Below are 27,649 nucleotides of genomic sequence, written 5' to 3' on the forward strand. Positions count from 1 at the left end.
CAGTTACCTGCCAGATACCTGCCAGATTCCTGCCAGCTTGCTGTCTTATTCCTGCCTGATATTCTGCTACCTGCCTGCTAGCCTGAGGTCCGACGGTCTGCCTTACAACTCCTGTCAGTCTGTCTAAGGACCAGCTTGCCCGCTCACCTGGGAGCGCACATCAGCTACCTGCCTGCTTGCCTGAGGTCCGACGGTCTGCCTTCCAACTCCTGTCAGTCTGTCTATGGACCAGCTTGCCCGCTCACCTGGGAGCGCACATCTGCTACCTGCCTGCTAGCCTACCTGGAGGCTCCGTCGTCACGTGCTGTGACCACCTGCCTGTCCAGTGACTCCTGCCCGCTCACCTGGGAGCGCTCATCTGCTGCCTGTCTGCTAGCCTACCTGGAGGCTCTGCCGTCACGTGCTGTGACCACCCGCCTGTCCAGAGACTTCTGCCCGCTTACCTGGGAGCGCTCATCTGCCGCCTATCTGTTGGTCTTCCTGGAGGCTCCGCCGTCACATGCTGTGACCACCCGTTTATCCAGAGACTCTCGCCTGCTCACCTGGGAGCTCACGTCTAACATCAGCCGCCACAGGTCGTACCAACCCTTTACCCAGAGACTGCCCCGGTCACTTGCCGTGACCATCTGCCCGTTCTTCCAGAGACTGCCCCGGTCACTTGCCGTGACCATCTGCCCGTTCATCCAGAGACTGCCCCGGTCACTTGCCGTGACCTCCTGCCCGTTCTTCCAGAGACTGTCCTGGTCACCTGCTGTGACTGCCTGCCTGGTCGCCACCCGCTCCCTTACAAGGACCGCCCCCTTGTATAGTAGCTCAGAGGTTCCGCCTCCCAGACCCGTTACACATATCCTACAAGACATATCTGGTTGACTCTCCTGATATTGATGTGAATGGTCCCTGTTCCTCCTGCTCTTTCTCCTTTGCCACCACCTCATCCATCATTTATCACCTGAAGCTTTGTTTTAACGGGAGTCATAGAACTGGGATAGTAGCAGGAAAACATCCAGCAATCCTCGGAGGAGGTAGGATATGCGCCAAAACGCGGACCACCTCAGGACTAGCCGCTACTACATACATGCGCTTGCATTCCAAGAAAACAAAGCAGATGCTAACTTCTATCATCATCATCATGCTCCTCACCTAGGCACTCTCAACTCCCCTGATGGAGAAGCCAGGGCCCACCGGAGGAGTCTGGTTCTCTGGTGGGCTCGTCCAATGCTGCCCTAAAGCAGGCGAGGCTAAGAAAAGTGTGGGGGAAGGTGACAGGAGAAATCAGGGCGGCTGGGGACCGAGTATGGACACCTGGCCGCCACCTGGCGGCTGGGGACCAAGCGTGGACACCCAGCCGCCGGGCAGCTGGGGACAGAGTATGGATACCTCGCTGCCGAAGCGGCCATGAGGTAGTGGCCAGCTTCGGCCTCCTCCAAACTAAAAGGCCCCATTTCAAGTGAAAGCTAGCAGTATGGTATTGCAGCCTGCGGGTGGGTGGTTGGCTGCATATTTTCGCTTGCTTTGCAAGGAATGGGGGAGGTACAATTGAACACTGCCCTGGGACAAGGACTTGCATGGGGATAGTTGCAAGTCTGCATCTTCTGGTGCGGCAAGGATCACTTCTGATGGGCACACTTTTAGACAGTGACCTGGGGGTCAGAGATGCTTCCAGGGGTCTTCCCCATGCTGATCCCTTGTCTTTTCAGCACTGTATGCATGTATCAGACACCACATGGCCAGATAAGGTTGTAAAATGTTAAAATGACATTTCCCGGGGAACGCATTTGTCACGGTTGAAAGCAATACAAAAGTGCAAAAACACATGAAAAATGCTACTTGTGAACATAGCCCAAGGTGTGGAGGAGTATTTTTGCTTTTGGTTATTTATTTTACCTTATACACAAGTTTTTACCCTGGAAAGGAAATTCCTTAACATATTTCACAGGAAAACCGTTTCAGTTTCGTTTTTGAACGTTTTATTGTGAGCCCGCAAAAGTGGCTTAATACCTCTGACCACGTTGTTGACAGCAGTGACCTGGGGGTCAGAAATGCTTCCAGGGGCGATCCCCATGCTGCCCCCATGTCTTTTGAGCACTGTCACTATCGTTTTGGGCACTTTTTAGGCTTTTTACAGACTGCCGGGGGTGCTGCCGCAAAAATGCTCGGGTCTCCCATAGACTAACATTGGGCTCGTTGCTCGGGTCGAGCACCTGAGTATCACGGTAAGCTCGGCCCGAGCTTCGAGCACCCGAGCATTTTAGTGATCACTCAACACTATCAGTCGTCATCTTGGTGAGGACACGGAAGTCTTGCCCGTTACCTGTCTGGCACGCACGGCTGACTTTATGTTACGCTGCCTTAACCGTGACCCTCGCATTGTCAAAATGTTGGGTGACAGTCATTACTGGTTGATGACAATTTTAGACCCCCTCTACAAGGAGAACTTTCACTCTCTTATTCCTGAGTTGGAGAGGTCTACAAAAATGGGGCAGTACCAGAAGGCCCTTGCTGCAGAACTATTAAAAAAATTCCCATCTGAACACGGTAGCGGCAGAGGTCACAGTTCGCTGCCCAACTAAGGCATACAGGCGAGAGAGACGCAACTCCAATCCAGCAGAGGCAGGGGAACACTGTCAACGTTCTAGGACAGTTTTCTGAGACCAACCCAGCTTACAGGCCCTGAGGCGCAGGGTACTCTCACAAGGAGTGGAAAGTTTCAAAAGATGGCGAGGGAGTACCAGCGTCCTCCGTGATTCCTCTGTGCCTTTTAATTATTGGGTATCCAAGCTGGACACTTGGAATGAACTCACTCTGTATGCCTTGGAGGTCCTGGCCTGCCCTGCCGCTAGCGTGTTATCGGAGCGTGTTTTTAGTGCCGCTGGGGGAATTATAACTGATAAGCGCACTCGCCTGTCAACTGACAATGCTGACAAGCTGACCCTTATCAAAATGAACAAGGGCTGGATTGGGCCAGACTTCTCATCACCACCAAATGACAGCAGAGTAACATAAAGTCAAATCCACTGTGTTATTTCGGGAGGTGTATTCCCATGCATCGCTTCACACCCACACATGTGTATACGCTTCCTCATTTCGGCTGTTTTTTGCTCTTCTCCTTATCCTCAGCCTCCACGACCACTATACCACCAGCGTGACCGTGGTCCATGTTGCCAGCATTGCAAGTTCCTCTGTCCTAATTTTTGGCAGCTTTTCCTCGGAAGGCATAGGCAAAGACTATGGGAGACCCACTCCCCAATAATGGGAATAATGTTTTTAATATGCTGTACTGCATGGCTCTTGTAAGGGACATTGCAAGTTCCCCCTTCCTAATTTTTGGCAGCTTTTGCTTGGAAGGCATAGGCAAAGACTATGGGAGACCCACTCCCCAATAATGGGAATAATGTTTTTAATATGCTGTACTGCATGGCTCTTGTAAGGGGCATTAAAATCGTCTTGTTAAGCTACTGTGACCTCCACGTCTCTTCCAAGGGTCGTTAATATTGTCTTTTTATTCCACTGCGACCTCCACCACTCTTCCAAGGGGCATTAAAAGCGTCTTGTTAAGCTACTGTGACCTCCACGTCTCTTCCACAGGGCGTTGATATTGTCTTTTTATTCCACTGTAACCTCCACCACTCTTCCAAGGGGCATTGATATTGTCTTTTTATTCCACTGCAACCTCCACCACTCTTCCAAGGGGCATTAAAACCGTCTTGTTAAGCTACTGCGACCTCCACATCTCTTCCAAGGGGCATTAAAACTGTCTTGTTAAACCACTCTGAACTCCACGTCTCTTCTAAGGGGCATTAAAACCGTCTTGTTAAACCACTCTGAACTCCACAACTCTTCCAAGGGGCATTGACATGTTGTTTTTAATTACCTCTAACCTCCACGACTCTTGCAACGGGCATTGCATTTCCTCCTAATTTTTGTCAGCTTTTACTTTTCAATGCATAGGCGAACACTAAGGGAGACCCACTCCCCAATAATGGGTAGAAGGTTTTTAATACGCTGTAATCCACGTCTGTTTCAAGGGGCATTGCAGTGCCTAATAATTTTTGGAAAGCCTTCCATTCACTGCTTAGGCCAACAGTGTACAGGAGACCCAGTTGCTATAAATGGAAAAAACGGTTTAGTTAAGGCCCTCTGACCTCCATGTCACTTCCAAGGGGCATTGGAGTGCCTCGAAATTTTTGGTAGGCATTGCATTCACTGTATGCCTTATAACTGTGTAGCTGAACCGCTCCTTTTGGTACAGAAACATATCCTACAAGACATGTGTGGTTGGCTGGCCTGATATTGATGTGAATGGTCCCTGTTCCTCCTGCTCTTTCTCCTTTGCCACCACCTCATCCATCATTCATCACCTGAAGCTTTGTTTTAACGGGAGTCATAGAACTGGGATAGTAACAGGAAAACATGCAGCAATCCTCGAAGGAGGTAGAATATGCGCCAAAACGCTGACCACCTCAGGCCTAGCTGCTACTACATACATGCGCTTGCATTCCAAGGAACAGAAAGCTAAGGAGGTGGATGGCCTCATGATCATGAATAATTTACTCGTTGTGTAGGAGGCCGACCACTGCAGCTGTCTACCTTCTGAACTTTGTGTTGAAGCTTGATTGACCCAGGACCCGCAATCCTCTATGTCTGGAGGACGTGTTGCATCCCAGTGTCCAACTGTGTCCCGGCTTCCACAATATTAACCCAGTGTGAAGGCGTCAGTGAGATGGACCATTCCTGGCCACATTCACTTGTCCACGTGTTTGTGGTTAGGCTGTCCTTCCCACTAAATGCACTGGGGAGGGCACAGGTAATGTTTTGGTATGCGCGCTTGTGTATAACGCGCACCGGGACAAATAGGGGTGGCTGGGGACCGTCTATGGACACCCGGCCACCCCCACGCGGCTGGGAACTGTGTGTGGGCACCCGGCCGCGGGGCGGCTGGGGACTGAGTATGGACACCCAGCCGCCCCCTGGCGGCTGGGGACCAAGCGTGGACACCCGGCCGCCGGGCGGCTGGGGACTGAGTATGAATACCAGGCTACCGACGCAGCCATGACGTGGTGGCCAGATTCCACCTCCACATGCCTAAAAGGCCCAATTTCAAGTGCAAGCAAGCTAGCAGTATGGTATTGCAGCCTGGGGGTGGGTGGGTGGCAGGCTGCATACTTGCGCTTGTATTGCAAGTTATGGGGGAGGTACAATTGAACACTGCCCTGGGACAAGGACTTGCACGGGGATAGTTGCAAGTCTGCATCTTCTGGTGCGGCAAGGATCACTTCTGATGGGCACACTTTTAGGCAGTGACCTGGGTGTCAGAGATGCTTCCAGGGGTCTTCCCCATGCTGCTCCCATGTCTTTTCAGCACTGTATGCATGTGTCACACAGCACATGGCCAGATAAGGTTGTAAAATGTTAAAATGACATTTCCCGGTGAATGCATTTGTCACGGTTGAAAGCAATACAAACGTGCAAAAACGCATAAAAAATGCTACTTGTGAACATAGCCCAAGGTGTGGAGGAGTATTTTTGTTTTTGGTTATTTATTTTACCTTATACACAAGTCTTTACCCTGGAAAGGATGTTCCTTAACCCCTTTCCGACCTGGTCAGTAATAGTACGCACCAGGTCGGGATGGCCGGTTCAGCGGGGGCTCCGGCGGTGAGCCCGCACTGAAGCGAGCACATGTCAGCTGATTATTGGAATCGCAATCCACCCGCGGCTGTTAACATGTTAAATCTCTGACAGTGGCATTTAACTCGCGCTTCCGGGAGTCCTAAGCCCCGCCCATCAGTGACCCCATCATGTGATCGCGGGTCACCAATGGTTGGGCATGAGAACTCAGGGTCTGCAGCAGACGCCTGTGGTTGTCATGTCTCAATTGCTATGAGCGCCACCTAGTGGTCAGCGCTCATAGCAAGTGAGCATTTCTCCTGCATACAAGCGATCTGCTCATCGCTTGTATGCAGTAGAAGCAATCAGACAACTGCTGCTTCTAGTCTCCTCTGGAGACTATAAAAGCAAGCAGAAAGTGTAAAAAAAAAGTTTTTAAAAAAATAAAAAATATATAAAAGTTTAAGTCCCCATTCAAAATAAAATATATATATAAAAAAAAACCACATACACATATTTGGTATCACCGCGTTCAGAATCGCCCGATCTATCAATATAAAAGAAGAATTAATACAATCAGTAAACGGCGTAACAAGAAAAAAAAATTTAAACGCCAGAATTAAGTTTTTTTGGTCGCTACAAATTTGCAATAAAATGCAATAACGGGCGATCAAAACATCGGATCTACCCCAAAATGGTATCAATAAAAACGTCAGCCTGGCACGCAAAAAATAAGCCCTCACCTGGCCCCAGATCCCGAAAAATGGAGAAGCTAAGGGTCTCGGAAAATGGCGTCATTTTTTTTGTTTTTTTTAGCAAGATTTGGATTTTTTTTTCACCACTTAAATAAAAAAGAACCTATATATGTTTGGTGTCTATGAACTCGTAATGACCTGGAAAATAATGATGGCAGGTCAGTTTTAGCAATCTGTGAACGTGGTAAAAAAAGGACCCAAAAAACAACTGTGGAATTGCATTTTTTATGCAGTTTCACTGCACTTGGAATTTTTTTCCCATTTTCCAGCACACGATATGGTAAAACCAGTGATGGTGTTTAAAAGTACAACTCGTCCCGCAAAAAATAAGCCCTCACATGGCCATATTGAACGAAAATTAAAAAAGTTCTGGCTCTGGGAAGAAGGGGAGCAAAAAAGGAAAACACAAAAACAGAAAGACCCATGGTCGTTAAGGGGTTAACATATTTCACAGGAAAGCACTGAACCCAATAGAAAATCTTTGGAGGGAGCTGAAACTTCATGTTGTTCAGCGACAGCCCCGAAACCTAAAAGATCTGAAGAAGATCTGTATGGAGGAGTGGACTAAAATCCCTGCTGCAATGTGTGCAAAATTGATCAAGAACTATATGAAATGTCTGACCTCTGTAATTGCAATCAAAGATTTCTGTACCAAATATTAAGTTCTGTTTTTCTATTGTATCAAATACTTATTTCATGCAAAAAAATGCTAATTAATTATGTACAAATCATACAATGTGATTTTCTGGATTTTTTACATTAGATTTTGTCTCTCACCGTTGAAGTGTACCTACGATAAAAATGGCAGACCTCTCCATTCTTTGTAGGAGGGAAAACTTGCAAAATCAGCAGTCTATCAAATACTTATCTTCCCCACTGTACATGTGATGTAATGTAAGTGTGTTAACTTACTTACCAATCGCCGTCGTCCCCGATTTCCAGTGCCGCTTCGGTCCTCTTCTCACTCACATGACTGCAATTCAGACTAGCCACTAGGACGGACACATTGTAAAAGCAACTTTTGGCTCAAAAACCCAGTGTGATCTGATAAGTAGAGATGAGCGTTGTTCTACTCGAACTGTTCGCCAATCTCAAATTCGAGCTGTTTTGGGCGGTGTTCGAGCCGGTCGGCGAACACGAACAATTTGAGAAAAATTCGGCTGTTCGAGGTTATGTTCGATAACTGTTCGTGCACCAAAATCATAACTGGATTTTTTCTCAGTAATGATGAAAATTAATGTTAATACGCAGTTTGAGTGTACAGCGGGGTGGGGGGAGGGGCAGGGGATGGATCTCTGCAGGAACAATGAAGATCTCCATTTTTTTTTCTCTTTCCCGCATTTACAGTGAGGAGGTGCAATCTGTCAGCCTATCAGCAGCGCACACACGGAGCGAAGTGCTTTTTTTCACACAAGCAAGGGCATGTGTCATTGGCAGTGTATGTCACATGTCCTTGCCCTATAAGACCAAGCCATTTTCCCCGTCGCCACCATTTTCTCACTGCTGCAGCTGCGTGTTAGACGGCACTGCTGTTGCTGTGTGCGCTATACCTTGTTAATTTCAAGCCAATTTTCGCACAAATATACAGATAGCTTGGTAGTAGGGAATAGTTGTGATTGCAGTCCTTTTAAGGACTAGGTTACAGCATTTCCTACGACTTTTATCAGGCAGGTCTGTGCTCTTAAATAGATAGGTTGTGGGAGTAAAGACTAATTGTAATTGGAGTCCTTTTCAGGACTAGGTTACATCAGTTCCTATCAGTTTTTGCCAGGCAGGTCTGTGCCAGTGCAGTGCAAGTTTTTTTCACAGCATTTGGCTGAATCTAGCAAAGCTAATCCTTTTTGGCCTATTGCAGAGTGTGTTAGTCAGTGGAGTAGCCTATCTGTGTTGCAAGATATACCACCTGTGTATAGAATACCAATTTTTTTACTGCACCTAGTGAAGTAAAATCTTTTGGGCATAGCATCATTCTATTAGTCCATCTATACTGACCTCCATCAGGTTGCAAACTGAATCTATTTTTTTTCTGCATCTAGCTCTGAAAAAATATTTGGCCTTCTAGCAGTGTGTCGGACTTTCTCTATTAGTCCATCTATACTAACCTCCATCAGGTTGCAAATTCAAAATAATTTTTATCTGCATCTACAGTACCTCTGAAAAAATATTTGGGCTTCTAGCTGTGTGTGGGACTTGTTGTATTAGTCCATCTATACTGACCTCCATCAGGTTGCAAACTGAATATATTTTTTTCTGCATCTACCTCTGAAAAAATATTGGGCTTCTAGCTGTGTGTGGGACTTGTTGTATTAGTTCATCTATACTGACCTCCATCAGGTTGCAAACTGAATATAATTTTTTTCTGCATCTAGCTCTGAAAAAATATTTGGCCTTCTAGTAGTGTGTCGGACTTTCTCTATTAGTCCATCTATACTGACCTCCATCAGGTTGCAAATTCAAAATAATTTTTATCTGCATCTACAGTACCTCTTAAAAAATATTTGGCCTTCTAGCTGTGTGTGGGACTTGTTGTATTAGTCCATCTATACTGACCTCCATCAGGTTGCAAACTGAATATATTTTTTTCTGCATCTACCTCTGAAAAAATATTGGGCTTCTAGCTATGTGTGGGTCTTGTTCTATTAATCCATCTATACAGACCTCCATCAGGTTGCAAACTGAATATAATTTTTTTCTGCATCTAGCTCTGAAAAAATATTTGGCCGTCTAGTAGTGTGTCGGACTTTCTCTATTAGTCCATCTATACTGACCTCCATCAGGTTGCAAATTAAAAATAATTTTTATCTGTATCTACAGTACCTCTGAAAAAATATTTGGCCTTCTAGCAGTGTGTCGGACTTTCTCTATTAGTCCATCTATACTGACCTCCATCAGGTTGCAAATTCAAAATAATTTTTATCTGCATCTACAGTACCTCTGAAAAAATATTTGGGCTTCTAGCTGTGTGTGGGACTTGTTGTATTAGTCCATCTATACTGACCTCCATCAGGTTGCAAACTGAATATATTTTTTTCTGCATCTACCTCTGAAAAAATATTGGGCTTCTAGCTGTGTGTGGGTCTTGTTCTATTAATCCATCTATACAGACCTCCATCAGGTTGCAAACTGAATATAATTTTTTTCTGCATCTAGCTCTGAAAAAATATTTGGCCTTCTAGCAGTGTGTCGGACTTTCTCTATTAGTCCATCTATACTGACCTCCATCAGGTTGCAAATTCAAAATAATTTTTATCTGCATCTACAGTACCTCTGAAAAAATATTTGGGCTTCTAGCTGTGTGTGGGACTTGTTGTATTAGTCCATCTATACTGACCTCCATCAGGTTGCAAACTGAATATATTTTTTTCTGCATCTACCTCTGAAAAAATATTGGGCTTCTACCTGTGTGTGGGACTTGTTGTATTAGTCCATCTATACTGACCTCCATCAGGTTGCAAACTGAATATATTTTTTTCTGCATCTACCTCTGAAAAAATATTGGGCTTCTAGCTGTGTGTGGGACTTGTTGTATTAGTCCATCTATACTGACCTCCATCAGGTTGCAAACTGAATATAATTTTTTTCTGCATCTAGCTCTGAAAAAATATTTGGCCTTCTAGTAGTGTGTCGGACTTTCTCTATTAGTCCATCTATACTGACCTCCATCAGGTTGCAAATTAAAAATAATTTTTATCTGCATCTACAGTACCTCTGAAAAAATATTTGGCCTTCTAGCAGTGTGTCGGACTTTCTCTATTAGTCCATCTATACTGACCTCCATCAGGTTGCAAATTCAAAATAATTTTTATCTGCATCTACAGTACCTCTGAAAAAATATTTGGGCTTCTAGCTGTGTGTGGGACTTGTTGTATTAGTCCATCTATACTGACCTCCATCAGGTTGCAAACTGAATATATTTTTTTCTGCATCTACCTCTGAAAAAATATTGGGCTTCTAGCTGTGTGTGGGTCTTGTTCTATTAATCCATCTATACAGACCTCCATCAGGTTGCAAACTGAATATAATTTTTTTCTGCATCTAGCTCTGAAAAAATATTTGGCCTTCTAGCAGTGTGTCGGACTTTCTCTATTAGTCCATCTATACTGACCTCCATCAGGTTGCAAATTCAAAATAATTTTTATCTGCATCTACAGTACCTCTGAAAAAATATTTGGGCTTCTAGCTGTGTGTGGGACTTGTTGTATTAGTCCATCTATACTGACCTCCATCAGGTTGCAAACTGAATATATTTTTTTCTGCATCTACCTCTGAAAAAATATTGGGCTTCTAGCTGTGTGTGGGACTTGTTGTATTAGTCCATCTATACTGACCTCCATCAGGTTGCAAACTGAATATATTTTTTTCTGCATCTACCTCTGAAAAAATATTGGGCTTCTAGCTGTGTGTGGGTCTTGTTCTATTAATCCATCTATACAGACCTCCATCAGGTTGCAAACTGAATATAATTTTTTTCTGCATCTAGCTCTGAAAAAATATTTGGCCTTCTAGCAGTGTGTCGGACTTTCTCTATTAGTCCATCTATACTGACCTCCATCAGGTTGCAAATTCAAAATAATTTTTATCTGCATCTACAGTACCTCTGAAAAAATATTTGGGCTTCTAGCTGTGTGTGGGACTTGTTGTATTAGTCCATCTATACTGACCTCCATCAGGTTGCAAACTGAATATATTTTTTTCTGCATCTACCTCTGAAAAAATATTGGGCTTCTAGCTGTGTGTGGGACTTGTTGTATTAGTCCATCTATACTGACCTCCATCAGGTTGCAAACTGGATATATTTTTTTCTGCATCTACCTCTGAAAAAATATTGGGCTTCTAGCTGTGTGTGGGACTTGTTGTATTAGTCCATCTATACTGACCTCCATCAGGTTGCAAACTGAATATAATTTTTTTCTGCATCTAGCTCTGAAAAAATATTTGGCCTTCTAGCAGTGTGTCGGACTTTCTCTATTAGTCCATCTATACTGACCTCCATCAGGTTGCAAATTCAAAATAATTTTTATCTGCATCTACAGTACCTCTGAAAAAATATTTGGGCTTCTAGCTGTGTGTCGGACTTGTTGTATTAGTCCATCTATACTGACCTCCATCAGGTTGCAAACTGAATATATTTTTTTCTGCATCTACCTCTGAAAAAATATTGGGCTTCTAGCTGTGTGTGGGACTTGTTGTATTAGTCCATCTATACTGACCTCCATCAGGTTGCAAACTGAATATATTTTTTTCTGCATCTACCTCTGAAAAAATATTGGGCTTCTAGCTGTGTGTGGGACTTGTTGTATTAGTCCATCTATACTGACCTCCATCAGGTTGCAAACTGAATATATTTTTTTCTGCATCTACCTCTGAAAAAATATTGGGCTTCTAGCTGTGTGTGGGACTTGTTGTATTAGTCCATCTATACTGACCTCCATCAGGTTGCAAATTGAATATAATTTTTTTCTGCATCTAACCCAGCCAATAGTTTTGGCCTAATACCACAGTTTGGCCACTCAGCTCTGCTCAGTTACCATCCATTGTTTTTTTGTGCAAACAACTCCAGAGTTGTGAATTAGTTAACCACCAAAATGAGTGGAAAAAGGCCTGCTGCTGGTGGAAAGGGGAATAGGCGTGTTGGGAAGGAGAAAAAAGGTTGTGTCCGTGGGGTAGGTGTTAAAGCAACAGTAACATCTGCAGAAGAAAGACCATCTTCCAGCCAAACTAAAATGTCTACTTCTTTTAGCGGACAATGTGATAAGATCCCTTTCTTACGGCCACGCCAATCGCTACAAATTCCAGATGAGGCACAAAAACAGCAGGTGCTTCAACGGATATCAAGTGCTCCTTTAAGTGGGCTCTCCTCCACATCAACTTCAACATCACAAATACTCCAGTCCTCAAAGGTGTCACCCAAATCGCACTTGCTTCCTCACAGCTCCCAAATCTCCAGCTGCCCGTCTGAGTATGAGGTAGAACAGATGGTTGAGTCTGCAGAGCTGTTTACTCATACTATAGCCTGGGAATCAGAGGTCGACTCCAGCGCTTCTGTGAATCCAGACGAGGAAATGATCTGCACTGATGCCCAGAATCTTTATGAGTCGGATCCAGGACCAGACGCAGAAGGTTCTGACCATAATGTAGACCCTCATTCCCAAACTGTAACTCCTGTTGGTGGAGACAATGAGGAAGATGATGATAAGACTCAAATACCTGATTGGAGCGACAACTTTAGTTTTTTGTCAGGGCAGGAACAGGTTGGCTCTGAGGACGACGGGTGTGATAACACACAGGGTGATGATGATGAGGTTGGAGATCCCACTTACTGTCAACCCACAGTCAGCCAAGAAATGAGGTCAGCAGAGGAGGTGGAGGAAGATGCTAGTGACGACGAGGTCAGGTTGCGTCTTCCTGGACAGAGACGTAGTACTGGAAGCACATCAACAACTGCATCCTCAAACACAACTCTGCCTCTCACCACAAGTCGTGGTGGCTCTTCAGGTCGCATGGGTGCTAAGCCTTGCATAGCCTGGGCATTTTTTCAGATCGATAAAGATGACCCAACTCGTGTTATCTGTAACATTTGTCAGCAAAAGCTAAGTAGAGGCCAAAAAATACATAGTTTGAGTACTTCATGCATGAACCGGCACATGGACATGAAGCATAAGTTGCAGTGGGAAGCTCAGTGTGCTACAATGCGGCCTAGCCGGCCGGGCCTACCGCCGTCTGCCATATCTTGTGCATCCGCGGCCTCTTCATCCTCTGTGACTGGGGGGACAGCAGTCACACCTGTTTTGGGGCGTAGACCTGCCACCTCTTTACCCGCAACAGCCAGCGTGATTGGCAGGTCATCATTTTCTTTGGAGGTGGTAACACCAGCTGGTGTTGAGCGCTGTCCGACATCGATAGCACCACCTTTGGATCAAGGCAACCTAACATGTCCGCCTGCATCTTCCTCACAGACCGGCAGTTTGCCGGGGGCACCCTTATCAACCCCGTCTAAGCACAATAGCCAGCCCTCGGTCCCTCAGATGTGGACAAGTAAAAGACCATTTCCTCCTAGCCATGAGAAAGCTAAGAGGTTGAATTTCACCATCTGCAAGCTCTTGGCTACAGAAATGCTGCCTTTCCGCCTGGTGGACACAGAGGATTTTCGAGACCTTATGTCCGTCGCAATGCCCCAGTACCAGATGCCCAGTCAGCACTACTTCTCAAAGAAAGGTGTGCCTGCGCTCCACCAGCATGTCGCACACAACATCAACGCTTCTTTGAGAAACTCTGTGTGTGACAGGGTGCATTTCACCACAGACACTTGGACGAGTAGGCATGGACAGGGGCGTTACATGTCGCTGACTGGGCACTGGGTAACTATGGTGACAGCAGGACAAGGGGCTGCTGTCCAAGTCTTGCCGTCCCCACGAGTTGTGCGTCAATCCTCTTTATGTCAAAGTTCCTCCACTGCTTCTGCCTCCTCAACCTCCTCTCGGTCTTCCACCTGCACCCAAAGCCTGTCTGGTCATGCCACAAGCTTTCTAACTGCGCAGAAGGGATCCTGCACACCTCCTTACTATGCTGGCAGTAGGGCTCAACGTCATCAGGCGGTTTTTACTTTGAAATGTCTGGGAAATGTGAGTCACACAGCTGAGGAGTTGTGGTCAGCTCTGGAGAACCAATTTCATGAATGGTTGTCTCCACTGGACCTGAAACCAGGGAAGGCCGTGTGCGACAATGCTGCAAACCTGGGTGCGGCCCTTCGCCGGGGCAATGTCACACACGTGCCTTGTATGGCTCACGTGTTGAACCTGGTTGTCCAGCAATTTTTAGCCCACTATCCCAGACTAGATGGCCTTCTGCAGAGGGCACGGTTGCTGTGTGCTCACTTCCGCCGTTCGCATCCCGCAGCTCAGCGACTTACATCTCTACAGAAGTCGTTGGGCCTGCCACTTCACCGGCTAAAATGCGATGTGCCTACCCGGTGGAATTCAACTCTGCACATGTTGCAGCGACTGTGGCAGCACCGACAAGCCCTGGTGCAATACGTTCTGACGTATAGCCTGGGCCAACGAGATTCAGAGGTGGGGCAAATCACGCTGGAGGAGTGGTCTCAGATCAGGGACCTATGCACCCTTCTGCACAGTTTTGAAATGGCGACGAAGATGTTTAGTGCTGACGATGCCATTATCAGCATGACTATTCCGGTGATCTACATGCTGGAGCACATGTTAAACAGAATTCGGAGTCAGGTGGTGGCACAAGAGGAGGTGGAGGAAGTAGAGGAGGAGGAGTTGTATGCGGAAGGGCTAACATCTGCAAGGTCCAGACGGTCGGCAGCACCAAGGCGGCAGGCATGTGAGGGTGGGGGAGATGGTTTTACCAGGGCGCATGGTAGCAGCCTAACTAGTGAGGAAGGTGCAGGAGCCCAGGAAGAAGTGGAGGACGAACTGATGGAAGACTCATCAGATGAGGGAGACCTTGATCACATTTCTGTTGTGCGAGGTTGGGGGGAGAGGACAGAGGAAGGAAGCATGATTGTTACCTCGCCACCAACACAACAGGGACTTGGTGCTCCTGGATGCGCAACACACATGAGTGCCTTCTTGCTGCACTACCTGCAACATGACCCTCGAATTGTGAGAATTAGAAATAATCCTGACTACTGGGTTGCCACACTGTTAGATCCCCGGTACAAAAGTAAATTTGCAGAAATTATTCCTGCCATAGAAAGGGATGCACGCATGCAGGAGTATCAGCAGAGACTGTTGCAGAATCTTACATGTGCTTTTCCACAAAATACCAGTGGTGCACGTAGTGAATCTCACAGTTCCAACTTGCCAACCGTGGGACCGTCAAGTGTTCAGCACTCAAACCGTAACAGAACCACAGTATCTGCTGGTAACATCAATTTTGCGGAATCATTTCACCACTTTTTTAGCCCATCCTTTGCAAGGCCACAGGAGACAAGAAGTCTGACACATAGTCAACGCCTAGAGACGATGGTACAGGAGTATCTCCAAGTAAACATTGAAGCCACGACTGTGTCACTGGACCCTTGCTCTTTTTGGGCTTCCAATCTGGATAAATGGCCGGAGCTAGCCACTTACGCCTTGGAGATCTTGTCATGCCCCGCAGCCAGCATTCTGTCTGAACGTGTGTTCAGCGCTGCTGGTGGTGTGCTGACAGATAAGCGCACGCGGCTCTCCACTGATAATGTAGACAGACTCATGTTCATAAAGATGAACAAATCATGGATCCGAAATGACTTTTCTACCCCTGTGTCATCCTGGGGAGAGTAAAAGCTTGATGATTGGTTAAAATCACCCTACCAACCGTTTTAAGCTTTCAAATTACTAATCATGTTTATCTGTATCTTGACTGGAAAATAATTTGGGCTTTGTAGCAGTGTGCAGCACTGATCCTATTAGGCCATCTATAATAAGCTCCACCAGATTTAAAATTAAAAATAATTTTTAGCTGCATCTAGCCCGGAAAATAATTTTGGGGCTCCGAGATGCGCAAGACACATAAGTGCCTTCTTGCTGCACTACCTGCAGCATGACCCTCATATTGTCAGAATTCGAAGTAATCATGACTACTGGGTTGCCACACTCTTAGATCCCCCAAACTTTTCGATCAACCTTTTCATTTTAATAAAGACCAAAAAAATGGTCATTTTTGAAATTATAAGCATTAGCAGGTTGTTAGAAACTGAAATCAAACAGTTTTCAACTCAAAACTTTATTGTAGGTGATGTTACATTTTCACATAGGACCCCTTGTTCGAAAGGAGCTTCTGAACTCTCTCGTCCATTGAATTTGTCAGATTTTGGATGGTTTCTGCTTCAATTGTTTTGCATGAGGACAGAATACCCTCCCAGAGCTGTTGCTTAGATGTGAACTGCCTCCCGCCATCATAGACACTCCTTTTAATGATGCTCCAAAGGTTCTGAATGGGGTAGAGGTCAGGGGAGCATGGGGGTCACACCATAAGTTTGTCCCCTTTTATGCCCATATCAGCCAGAGATGCAGATGTTTTATGTGCAGCATGAGATGGTGCATTATCATGCAGAAAAATGATCTTGCTGTGAAATACACGGTTCTTCTTCTTGAACCATGGCAGGAAGTGCTGTTTGAGAAAATCCACATACATTATGGAGTTCATCTTTAGCGCCTTCAGGGATCCTAAAGTGGCCGACAATCTCTCTCCCCATGATTCCAGCCCAAAACATTACTCCACCTCCTCCTTGTTGGCGCTGTAGCCGTGTTTGCGTGGGGTGTCCATCAACCAGCCATCCTCCACTCCATCCATCTGGACCATCGAGCGCTGCACGGCACTCATCCGTGAACAAAACAGTTTTGAAATCAGTCTTCATGTAATGTTTGGCCCACTGGAGCCGTTTCTGCTTGTGTGAAGTGGATAGAGGAGGTCGACAGGATGGCGTATGCACAGCTGCAAACCTCTGAAGGACCCTGCATCTTGTTGTTCGGGGGACGTTGGAGGCACCAGCAGCTTCAAAAACTTGTCTGCTGCTATGACAAGGCTTTCTTGCCGCTGCTCTTTTAACCTGACGTAATTGCCTGTAGGAAAGAGTCCTCAATTTGCCCTTATCAGCACGCACACGTGTGTACTGTGAATCAGCTACATACTTCTTGATTGCCAAGACACTTCATCCTGATCATCGCACAATGTTGATTGTAGTCATGCCTTGACCTAAACACTCCACAATTTGTTGCTTCTCAGCAGCCGACACATCCTTTTTCTTTCCCATTTTGGCAGAAAATGTAGGCTGCTTAATAATGTGAGAGAGCCTTCTTAAGTAGTCTTGCCTTTCATTGGACACACCTGCCAAACTAATTAGCACAGGTGTCTGCAATTGCTTACAGTGATATAAAGAGCCCTGACACACATCACCATCAATGAGTTTAACTGACAAACAAACAAATTCTTCCCTTATCACTCCTAAACACTTTTTGCATAATAATTTGGAACGCAGTGTACATGTGCTTTTCCACAAAACACCAGTGGTTCACGTAGTGAATCTTACAGTTCTAACTTGCCAACCGTGGTCTGTATGGAATTGTTCAATAAAGGGCCCAAAATTAAGATAACATAGATGGGAGAGGTCTCTATGAATAGGAATTCCTAAGTATTTGATACCCTGTGAGGACCAGGCAAAGGGAAAGTTGGACTGGATGGAATCCTATATGGATTTGGGGAGGGAGACATCGAGGGCCTCAGACTTCGCTGCATTGATTTTAAAATTTTACCATGTAACAAAGTGATCTATTTCAGCCATAACAACAGGGATGGATATATGTGATTGAGTGATATATACTAGGACATCATCAGCAAATAGAGAGCACTTGTACTCGGTGCCTCCCACCTCAATCCACCTAATATTGGGGTTATGGCGAATTGATGAGAGCAGGTGCTCCGTCACTAGGATGTATAAGAGAGGGGACAGAGGACATCCCTGCCTTGTCCCATTGGTGATTGTGAAAGGTGATGAAAATGTTCTGACGCACCCCCTTGGCCTTGGGACACCCGGAGCCGGACCCTTTTTGGTGGATGCTAGTGGTTGTAGTCTTCGTGGCGGCGACCCGGTTCCGTGGCTCAGGGCGGTCAAACCAGTGGCGGAACTATTTATGTGGTTTTGATGTTTAAATGTCCTACTACGCCACCCGTGGATTGCGGTCAGAGTGAACCGCCGCTACAGGGCAGACCGCTGAGGCTGGTGTTGTGGGTGCAGCAGAGCGTAGCATAACTCCCCACGGGAGGAGTATAGCCTCAGGGCAGTGTATGCGGAGGATGGGGGTGATGGTGCAGGGCAGCAGCAGTAACGACACGGAGTCAGTGATGCAGTCCAGGGCCTTTACTCACAGTTCTTATTATCCAGACCACGTCTGCAGGTAACGGCTGCCCACGTCGTACTGTGCTCACCAGGTGAGGGGCTCAGACAACTCCCAGATAACTTTGGAGCACTTCACTGGACCCCCTTTGTGTGTCCTTTGTCTGGCCTTTCTTACCAACACTTCTGTCCGGCTGCCTCGGGCCTCCTCTTGGTAAACTTGGCGCCAGTTTCCCTGACCCTATGTGGTGCCTTCCTAGCGGGTGTAGCGAGGGGCTGCGCCACATAAAATGTCAGAGCCTCCGGTTTCTAGCTGAGGGTCGTTTCCTGCCTCCACTAGTTCGGGGACCGGTCTCCCCCTTTGGCCTGACCCCTCCACGCAGGTGGATTCGGGCGTGCGGTGGCGACTCGCCCGTCCGCACCCCTGGGATCCCTTCATTCCTCATTCCTGGAGCCTTCTCCGCTCCTCTTCCTTCCTTCTCCCTCTTCCAGGCCTGGGCCTCTGTTACTAGGCCCGCCTCCGGAGCAGAGCTCATGCAGAGCCCCTGCTCCCTGCCACTTCTGCTCAGACTTCTCTGCACTGAACTAAGATGGTGCCCACCTTTTATACTCCCTTCTCAATGCACCCAGGAACTGCTTCCTCCCTGCTCCTGCACTACAGGGTTCCCCTTCCTCAGTGTTCCCTCCCCCCACTCCAGCCAGGGACAGGGACTGTCGTGCCCATCTCAGGGGCATATTGGTCGCCCTGCCCCACGGCAATGTGGTGTAATGCATGCAGGTGTCAGGTCCTGATCCACACTCCATCCTTACCTGAGAGTGAGATATCACACCTCTGGGTGAGGTGCAATACGTCTGTAGCAACCGAGCCCTCAGGGTGCTACAGTTCCATTTATCTTCAGCCTAGGTGACGTATTGCGATACAGGGCCGTGATTTTGGCTATAAAAGGGTCCCCTAGACCCCTACCCCAAGCTTTTTAAGAGAATCATATATGGCGTGCCAGGAGACTCTATGGAATGCTTTCTCAGCATCCAACGAGAGTATCTAATTACAAATTTTTAACTGCATCTAGCCCAGGAAATACTTTGTGCCTAGTAGCAGTGTCTGCTAGTCAGCGGATTATCCCGGCTGTTAAGCAAGCTACACCACCTGTAGTTTAGACACTTAATTTTTTCAAAGGAAATGCTTCGGGACCATGGGATACTTAGTGAAGAGCATCAGGAGGCACCCCAAGGCATAGGGGCTGGGACTGGCAGTAGGATGCCTTGCGGTGGACAGCCGAGCTCGATCCTTATAAAAGCTTTTTAACTGCAGCAGCTTTAGTGGACGCTACTGGAGCTGGAATTACCGCGGCTGCTGGCATGAGACTTGCCCTCCAATAGATCCTTGTAAATGGATTTAAAGTGTATTCATTCAAATTAGAGAGACAATTTAAATTAAAAAGCTTAGAGCTGCCTCCACCACAGGGGGGCTCGCTCGACCCATCAGCGGACAGGCACCAGTATTGGGAGAGGGGGGCTGGCCGTCAGGGTTCACCGCGGCTCTGGCACAAACCCGGCGACACGGAGGTGGCACGGGCAGGAGCGGACTGGCCGTGTCGGCTTCTCACTTTTTGGATTTTAGAAGGGCATGACATGCCTATATCTGTGTCTCCCCCTCCTTTTACTCCTCCACCTCTTTTATTTTCGCATGACTATATGTACTTGTCACTTTTCCATGTGTTAGTTATGTCTTCTGAGCAGTTTGTCAGCTTTTGGACACCTTTGAAGGTGTTTTCTATGTGTTTCTATGTGTTTTTGTTTGCCTGCCATTGGTTTTAACGGTGTTCGAAGGTGTTCGACGAACAGTTCGACGAACAGTTCGGCGAACACACGGGTGTTCGACGAACCGAACCGAACTCGAACACTACGGGGGTGGCTCAACACTACTGATAAGTCGGAACTGCAGTCACATGAGAGAGAAGAAGACCAGAGTTATGCTAGGACCCGGAGAAGCTAAGTAAAGTAATACACTTAGACTACCTTACAAACAGCATACAGTTATACAAGTTAAGGGCTTAAAACATTGTATGTGAGTGTTTCTTTCATTTTAAAAGGGTCCGTTTATACAGGATCCATACGGTATGCTACCAATGATGACTTTCATCTTGAACAAATATTCTATGGATATATTATTATCATTATTTTTTCCTAGATTTTTTTCTAGTTTTCATGCAAATTAAATTAAAAAAATCAGTTTCAAGAGTTATGGAATCTTACATACTGTAATGAGTGACCATATAATATCTATTTCTAAAAACACTTTCTTTTCTTCACATCCTATAGACAAGACAGTAAAAATTTACATCAGAGCTGACATATAGTACCGACACCTAAAAACAGTGAGACATACTAAATTTTTGATTAAAGAAAAACTGTAGCCTTGCCCTGCTAATCTTGATCCCAGGTCAATCTCATTATTAAAGTAGAACAGTTAGCTTAATGTGTTGCTTTAGGTCCAGGCCAGGGTCTGATCCTAATGTATATTTAATCCTCGGAGGTTGTATGAAGAATTTGTCCATTAGTGTCTGTCTTTATTAATTATTAATTGATTATTCAGAGAAACAAAAGAAAATATACAGAGAAATATAGAATTTAGTAAAAGAGTGGTATTGCATTGGAATTCCAGGATCAGTACGACTTTAATAAAATAAAGGTCTGTTCTTAACGTCTGTGAAATCATTTTACATTCTTTACACCCACAAAGTTGAGGGTCATATTTTTAGAGAATGAAAAGCTTTCTTCTGTTATGAGTAGGAAGAATGCAATAACTTACTGTTGAGTCACTAATTTTCAAAGAAGCTTTATAATCTTGGCCTCGTACATAAGGAAAATGGCATTTCATGCTTTGACAGGGATCTGCAGAGACAGCAGAAAAGAAATATGATCATCATACACCTTTGGTCCCCGTGTGATCTGCTGTGCAGGCGCCCATCAGTTTCTAATCTGCTGTAACAACACACAGGAGACGAGCTACTTGACATGATTCCGCCTGCTGTACTGCTTAATGATTATGTGCTTGCTAAGGAAAGATTCAAATCATTGTGCAATTCAGTTTTAGTATTTTGTTCTTTAAATCAAGAGAAAGTTGATTCAATTAATACATTCTTAAACCACAATCAATATTTATTGGTTTCTGTAACGACACACTGCACAGCAACTGAGCATTGCACTGAAAATATATTATTATGGATATTATATGCTAATACAATTCTATTTACACCTCTATGTAAAATGGACCATAAGGGTATGTGCGCACAATCAGGATTTGAAGTAGAAATTTCCTGAGCGTTTCTGCATCTCCTTGGCAGGAAAAACGCTGGGCATTTTTGAAGCGTTTTTGATGCGGTTTTTGAAGCGTTTTTGTACATCAATGAATGCTTTTTGAAGCTAAATAAAGTTATTTGGTGGGACATTGCTTGGATTACCGTCAGACCTGGGATGAGTATATTGGTTAATTTAAATGATTAAAGAATGTGTCTGCTGTATTTCAAATAAAGTGTTTGCTCTGTGTCTGTGTGTTTATTTTTACTTTACTTTAATTAGCTTTGGTCATGAAAAGGTCTGATTGACACCTTGTCATAACCAAACAAAAGAGCTGGGTGTCAACTAGTCCCATTCACCAAATCTTCATTAGCATTTCTATTCATGTAATTTATGAAGCTGCTGTGAGGTGGTATTTTTAGCCTGGGAAGGTGCCATTTGCAAACATGGTCCCTGGCCATTAAATAACATCTCACAGCTGGTTGGTTAGCCACTATGTCCCCCCGATCAGCACTCAGTAGCGCTTTGGAAGCAGCACATTTTTGTTGCGTTCAAAACGCGGTGTTCTAATGCTTTTATTGTTGGTACATGTGAATCCACCGCATATAATGACACTTCAATTGGTCAAATCTGCAGCGGAGACTAGCATGTCCACTACAGAAATGTACATGCTGCGGGTGAGTTTAGGTACGTGGCCACGGTCAGGAGCCGCTGCAGGTTTGATGCTGTGTGTTTATACAGAGTCAAACCTGCAGCGTTCAGATGTTACAGCATAGTGGATGGGATCTCTAGAAATTCCATGTTACCTATGCGCGCATCAGAGGCTGTGAATCACCCGTGGACACTGACATGCAGCGCGTCTTTCAGGACCACAGCATGTCAAATTCTTTTGTGGAGTCGCTAGTCTTTGCAACAGAAATATGACCACTAGAATGTATAGAATGCAGTAAATACGCATGGTTCAGTGAACACATGTGGATTCACCTGATTTCAATAGAATGCAACTTTTTGGACGCAGCAAAAAATATGCGTCCAAAGCGCTGCTACATCTGGATCGGGGGAACAGAGCCTAAAATTTAAAAAATTGTAAAATCACCCCTATCAGTATTCATGCTGCAGGAGGCCACTGGGGTTGATAAGCTGATAAGCCCCGGTGAGCTTACCACCCTGGGAACATTCTTGTGAATGTTCCCAGGGTCAGGTGAGCATCATAAATAAAGAAAAAGATTTTTTTCTCCTGCTCACCTGTCCCTTTGTGCCTTGCCACAATCCCAAAGAGTCCAATTCAATACGAAAAATTCCGGCACCAATGCTATATGTTCCAAAGCTTTATTCCAAAAATTCTTAGATGTAAAAACACAGGCAAACATTTTGGAGGTGGAGGGCTTGATACAGCAAGGTCCCAGGACACTGGTTTACGCGTTTCAGGGCTATGTGTACCCCTTAATCATAACCTAGCTTTATGGCTGTGGCATGGGGAATTTAACCTAGCCGTGCAAACATGTCCCGCCTCCCTAGTCACATGACTTACAAAACCTCTGTATCAAACACATTTTAAAATGCCAATACAAAACACATATACAAGTTTAAAAACAGATTACAATATTGAAACAAGGTGCTATAAATGGGATTAGTGAACGGTTCTAATAGAATAGACTCAATTCCGAATGTTTATTTAGGCCGATGGGGTGGGCGGTCTCCATCATCAGGATCCAGTGGGTTTCCTGTCTCCAAGCCCCACCTCTCCTAAGCTTGTTAACTCTTTCCATCCCAAAGAATTGGAAACCCCTCAGATTTCCTCCATGTACTTGAAAAAAATGCTTGGATACATTGGATGGATTAGAGGCTTCACCGTTCACTGAATCCCGGAGATGCTCATTGATACACTGTCGCAATTTCCTCGTAGTGCAGCCTATGTATGAGAGATTACAGACATTACAGGTAATTATATATATAACATGTGAACTATTGTAGTTAATAAAGTTTTGAATTTTAACCATTTCTGGTAATTATAAGTGTAGAACATGTAAATATGCAGTGAACACCAAACAGTTCCCAAAGGTAGCGAAACCAGAAATGGTTAAAATACTGATGAAACAACCACTCTCAGTCTACCAATCCATGGAGGGGGTGATTTCCTATTATTAGAATTGCACACAGATGAAACTTGCAATAGGGCTTGCGTTTTTGTTATGTCTATAATTGAATTCTTTAGGGAATTTTTAAAATTCCTTTTATTGCTTAGGCTGTGCTATTTTATACTCAAAACCTACAAACGACAAAAAATATATCTCATACCCTACCATCATTATATATAAATGTAAAGCAAAGTTGCATATTAAATATAGGGTACTTAGTGAACTATTTTTGATCAAAAAAAGTATACAAGCCGTCCCACCAGCGACAAGGTGACCCTAAATTGGGACGGTACCTACACTGTCTATATTAAAAAAGTAATGCATATAAAAGGGTAGACAAATAGGACCAGGTCCCAACTTCAGACCACCTAGGCCCGTGGTAGTCTACATATATACTAATCAGCTCAACAAAGGGGATGCCACACCTTTAATTTGCACAGAATGCAAACAAGACAAAAAACCAAGCAATGTGAACTGAGGTCTAAGATGGTACACATGCAAGAAATAGGAGCATGTTCACACTAGCAAAAAGAAGCAAAACCTAGTGTGAACATGCTCCTATTTCTTGCATGTGTACCATCTTAGACCTCAGTTCACATTGCTTGGTTTTTTGTGCTATTTTATACTGTAGAGTAGGAACTCACAAGACAGTAAGGACCCTTGAAGTGGGTTGCGAGCTTGTGTATTTTGGCCAAAATATTAACCAATACCTTCTAATATTATTTTATATTTTTTTTTGCACATTTTATGTTTACAGAGTGGAGCAAGGCCCATCAATGGTGACCCTGTAAACTAGGGGTTTGCACTGATAGAGTGATGGGCAGCCCGCCTAATCAAATAGTAGGGCCATGTAATAGGCTGTTAGCTGGGCAAGTTGCTATTCTTGTGTGTGACTGCGCTCTATTGAAAGTTTCATCTGTGTGAAATTCTAATACTAGGCATTCATCCCCTCCATGGATTGGTAGGCTGAGAGTGGTTGTTTCATCAGTATATTGCAACTGTGTTACCTCTTTTATAAGGGGGTCTGCTGCATACCATTGCCTTTTGCTATGTATATTAGGCATGTGTGAAAAAAAGTGTACCTATATAAAAGGCTAAACATCGCATTTTTCTGGAACACAAGGTTTAAACTTAGTCAGGAAGTCTCTAATTGTTACGCTGCAGGTGGCGCATGTGGTTTGGGAACCCAATGTGCCACAGGGCTGGGTTTACCTCATAGGGGTGTAGCTAAGCGGTTACCTGGTGTTCACTGGAGCTCCTGATGGTGCAGTCAGGCTTAAGCTGCAGGTAGCCGCCAGGTACCACTCCTAGGTAATCCCCAGTACTCGACTGCTGACCCCAGGGGTCAGGTACGCAGACAAGGATAGGACTCGGGCTCCGTATAGACTACTAAATTCTGGATCCTCTGCAAAATGTTTACTGACACAGAGTCTCAGACAGGGCTGATTCGGAGACTGATAGGACAGTCCGGATACATGGATAGAATACTTGGATAGAGACATGTTCAGACACACAGGTCTCGAATATACAGGGTGGGCCTTTTATATGGATACACCTAAATTAAATTGGAATGGTTGGTGATATCAACTTCCTGTTTGTGGCACATTAGTATATGGGAGGGGGAAAACTGTTCTAAATGGGTGGTGACCATGGTGGCCATTTTGAAGTCGGCCATTTTGGATCCAACTTTATTTTTTTCAATGGATGCTGCACATCTCGTATCTTGATGGTATGGTGTGGTATATGGGGTACAAAGATAGTGGGGCCATTCTTCATCAATGGAAACCCCAATGCCACTGGATATCTGAAATTGCTACATGATGATGTGTTGCCCTCTTTTGCACTGAAGATGGCACGTTCCCTGAGTGTTTCCAACAAGATGGTGCACCACCACATTATGGATGTCAGGTCCGAGCATTCCTACATGAACAGTTTCCTGGAAAGTGGATTGGTCTTCGTGGGCCAGTTGAATGGCCACCAAGGTCTCCTGATCTGACCCCCTTAGACTTTTATCTTTGGGGTCATCTGAAGGCAATTGTCTATGCTGTGAAGATACGAGATGTGCAGCATCTGAAACGACGGATACTGGAAGCCTGTGCTAGCATTTCTTCTGCGATGTTGCTATCAGTGTGTCAAGAGTGGGAAAACAGGGTTGCATTGACAATCCCACACAATGGGCAGCACTTTGAACACATGAAAGAATAAAGTTACATTAAAACCAAGCACACCATTGTTTTTTTTATGAAATTCTCAATAAGTTTGATGTGTCACATGACCCTCTTCCCATTAAAAAAATAAAGTTGGATCCAAAATGGCCGACTTCAAAATGGCCGCCATGGTCACCACTCATCTGGAAAAGTTTTCCCCTCCCATATACTAATGTGCCACAAACAGGAAGTTGATATCACCAACCATTCCCATTTAATTTAGATGCATCCATATAAATGGCCCACCCTGTAGATTCAGGTACTGGCTGCACACAGACCAGGGGACTACAGGTTCAGGAGTGGCCACGCAAGGATCGGAGACTATGGGTTCAGGACTGGCCATGCAAAGACCAGAGACTACGGGTTCAGGACTGGCTATGCAATGATTAGGGAATATGGTTCAGGACTGGCCACGCAAGGACCAGGGACTATGGTTTCAGGACTGGCCATGCAAGGACAGGGGCCCTAACAACTCACTAGTTGCACCAATAACACACTAATGATACTCATTGCTTGGCACCTCCCTATTGGGGAGTTGCCTTTTAAACAAGATGTCTCCCAACTATTGCCTGGGGCTTCTTAGCAGGTGTGTGTGTGGGCCCTTTAAGAACAGGGCAGCATACGTGCACACAAGTCGCACCGCCAGGAAACCAAAGGATGCAAAGAGCATTCCGAAGGACACACCGCGCGTCTGGGACGGTGAATATGCCAACGTCCCTGCATGGAGAGGGGAGGGGAACCATGCAGAGGCGCCGGCAACAGTGTTACGCTTATGCTAGCATTTAAAACTAACATTGCTTAGGAAAATAATTTTCAATTTGGCCCTGGGCCCACACGGACACTACTCACATAATAAAATATAACATGAACAGTTGACAGAAAAAATATTGAATTTCATTAAAGTTATAGTGCAGAAAACAGTGCTTATTAGGCCACGGCCCCAAAATCAGTGGATGATAAATACAGAATTGGTGTACTTGTTTCTATTATACCCATTATTCTATGATTGTTCCTCACCTGGTTTTGGCTCCGACTCCTGAGAAAAAATACTGACTGAATACTGTCCAAAAACTGATAGTGGGGCCGTGTCCTAAGAGTAAATGTCATGTTCTAATGCTTATGATAGCATTTTGAAGAAGCATGATCAGGGTTCTACTTGAACTTGAGCAGATTTGTGGTGTTTGCAATTTGTCAAGAAGTAACATAAAGAAGTTGTAAGAAGCAGATCTTGTTGAATCCATCAATACATATTTTGGGAGCTTAAAGTGGTTATCCAGTACTATTTAAGTTATTTTTACTCTGGCCTAAGGACTAACAGGCAGGTGGTTGCTAACTACCCGCCTGTTGTGCCCGGCGCCTTCACAGACCTCTCCTGCCAGTGATGCAGCGGCTTCTCTTCCACTACGCTCTTTAATGGGGCATGACTGCCGACGTCACCCTGATTGACAGTCGTCTCCCTGCTGCCTAATTTCTGTCAATCAGGGTGATGTCGGCAGTCATGCCCTATCGACAGAGGAGTCCAAAGGAAGAGGAGCTGCTCTGTTGACGTGCAGCCCATGAATCGTTGTCTGGAGCAGTCAGTGACCACTCTAAGCCAGTGCTGGGTAGAACAGGCAGGTAGTTGCATTTCTCCACTAATTAGATAATTTTAGTTAAATTTGGTTTTCTTTTAGTGTTTTTTACTGAGTTTTTATTTACATGCATTTTTATCTAGCTTTTTTCAGCTACGGTTTTTGTCTCTTTTTGTTATCTCATGTTACATATAAAATGATTTTATCTTGATAACTTCCCATGTGCTAAGCT

At 45.1% G+C, this 27,649-nt stretch overlaps 1 protein-coding gene across 17 annotated transcripts in view; it reads right to left on the minus strand.

Annotated features, from left to right (window-relative positions):
- The window catches only part of GULP1 (GULP PTB domain containing engulfment adaptor 1), a 1,414,565-nt gene that overhangs the window by 835,337 nt on the left and 551,579 nt on the right, over positions 1–27,649 (minus strand). For all 17 annotated transcript variants that reach the window (XM_073646319.1, XM_073646318.1, XM_073646301.1 and 14 more), the window contains one exon: positions 21,014–21,096. The gene's annotated coding sequence lies outside the window, so the exon portion shown is untranslated. The remainder of the gene's footprint in view (positions 1–21,013; positions 21,097–27,649) is intronic.

The sequence above is a fragment of the Phyllobates terribilis genome, unplaced genomic scaffold (genome assembly GCF_046119375.1).
Source record: "Phyllobates terribilis strain yellow unplaced genomic scaffold, ASM4611937v1 Scaffold_9__5_contigs__length_417890890, whole genome shotgun sequence".
NCBI classification, from domain to species: domain Eukaryota; kingdom Metazoa; phylum Chordata; class Amphibia; order Anura; family Dendrobatidae; genus Phyllobates; species Phyllobates terribilis.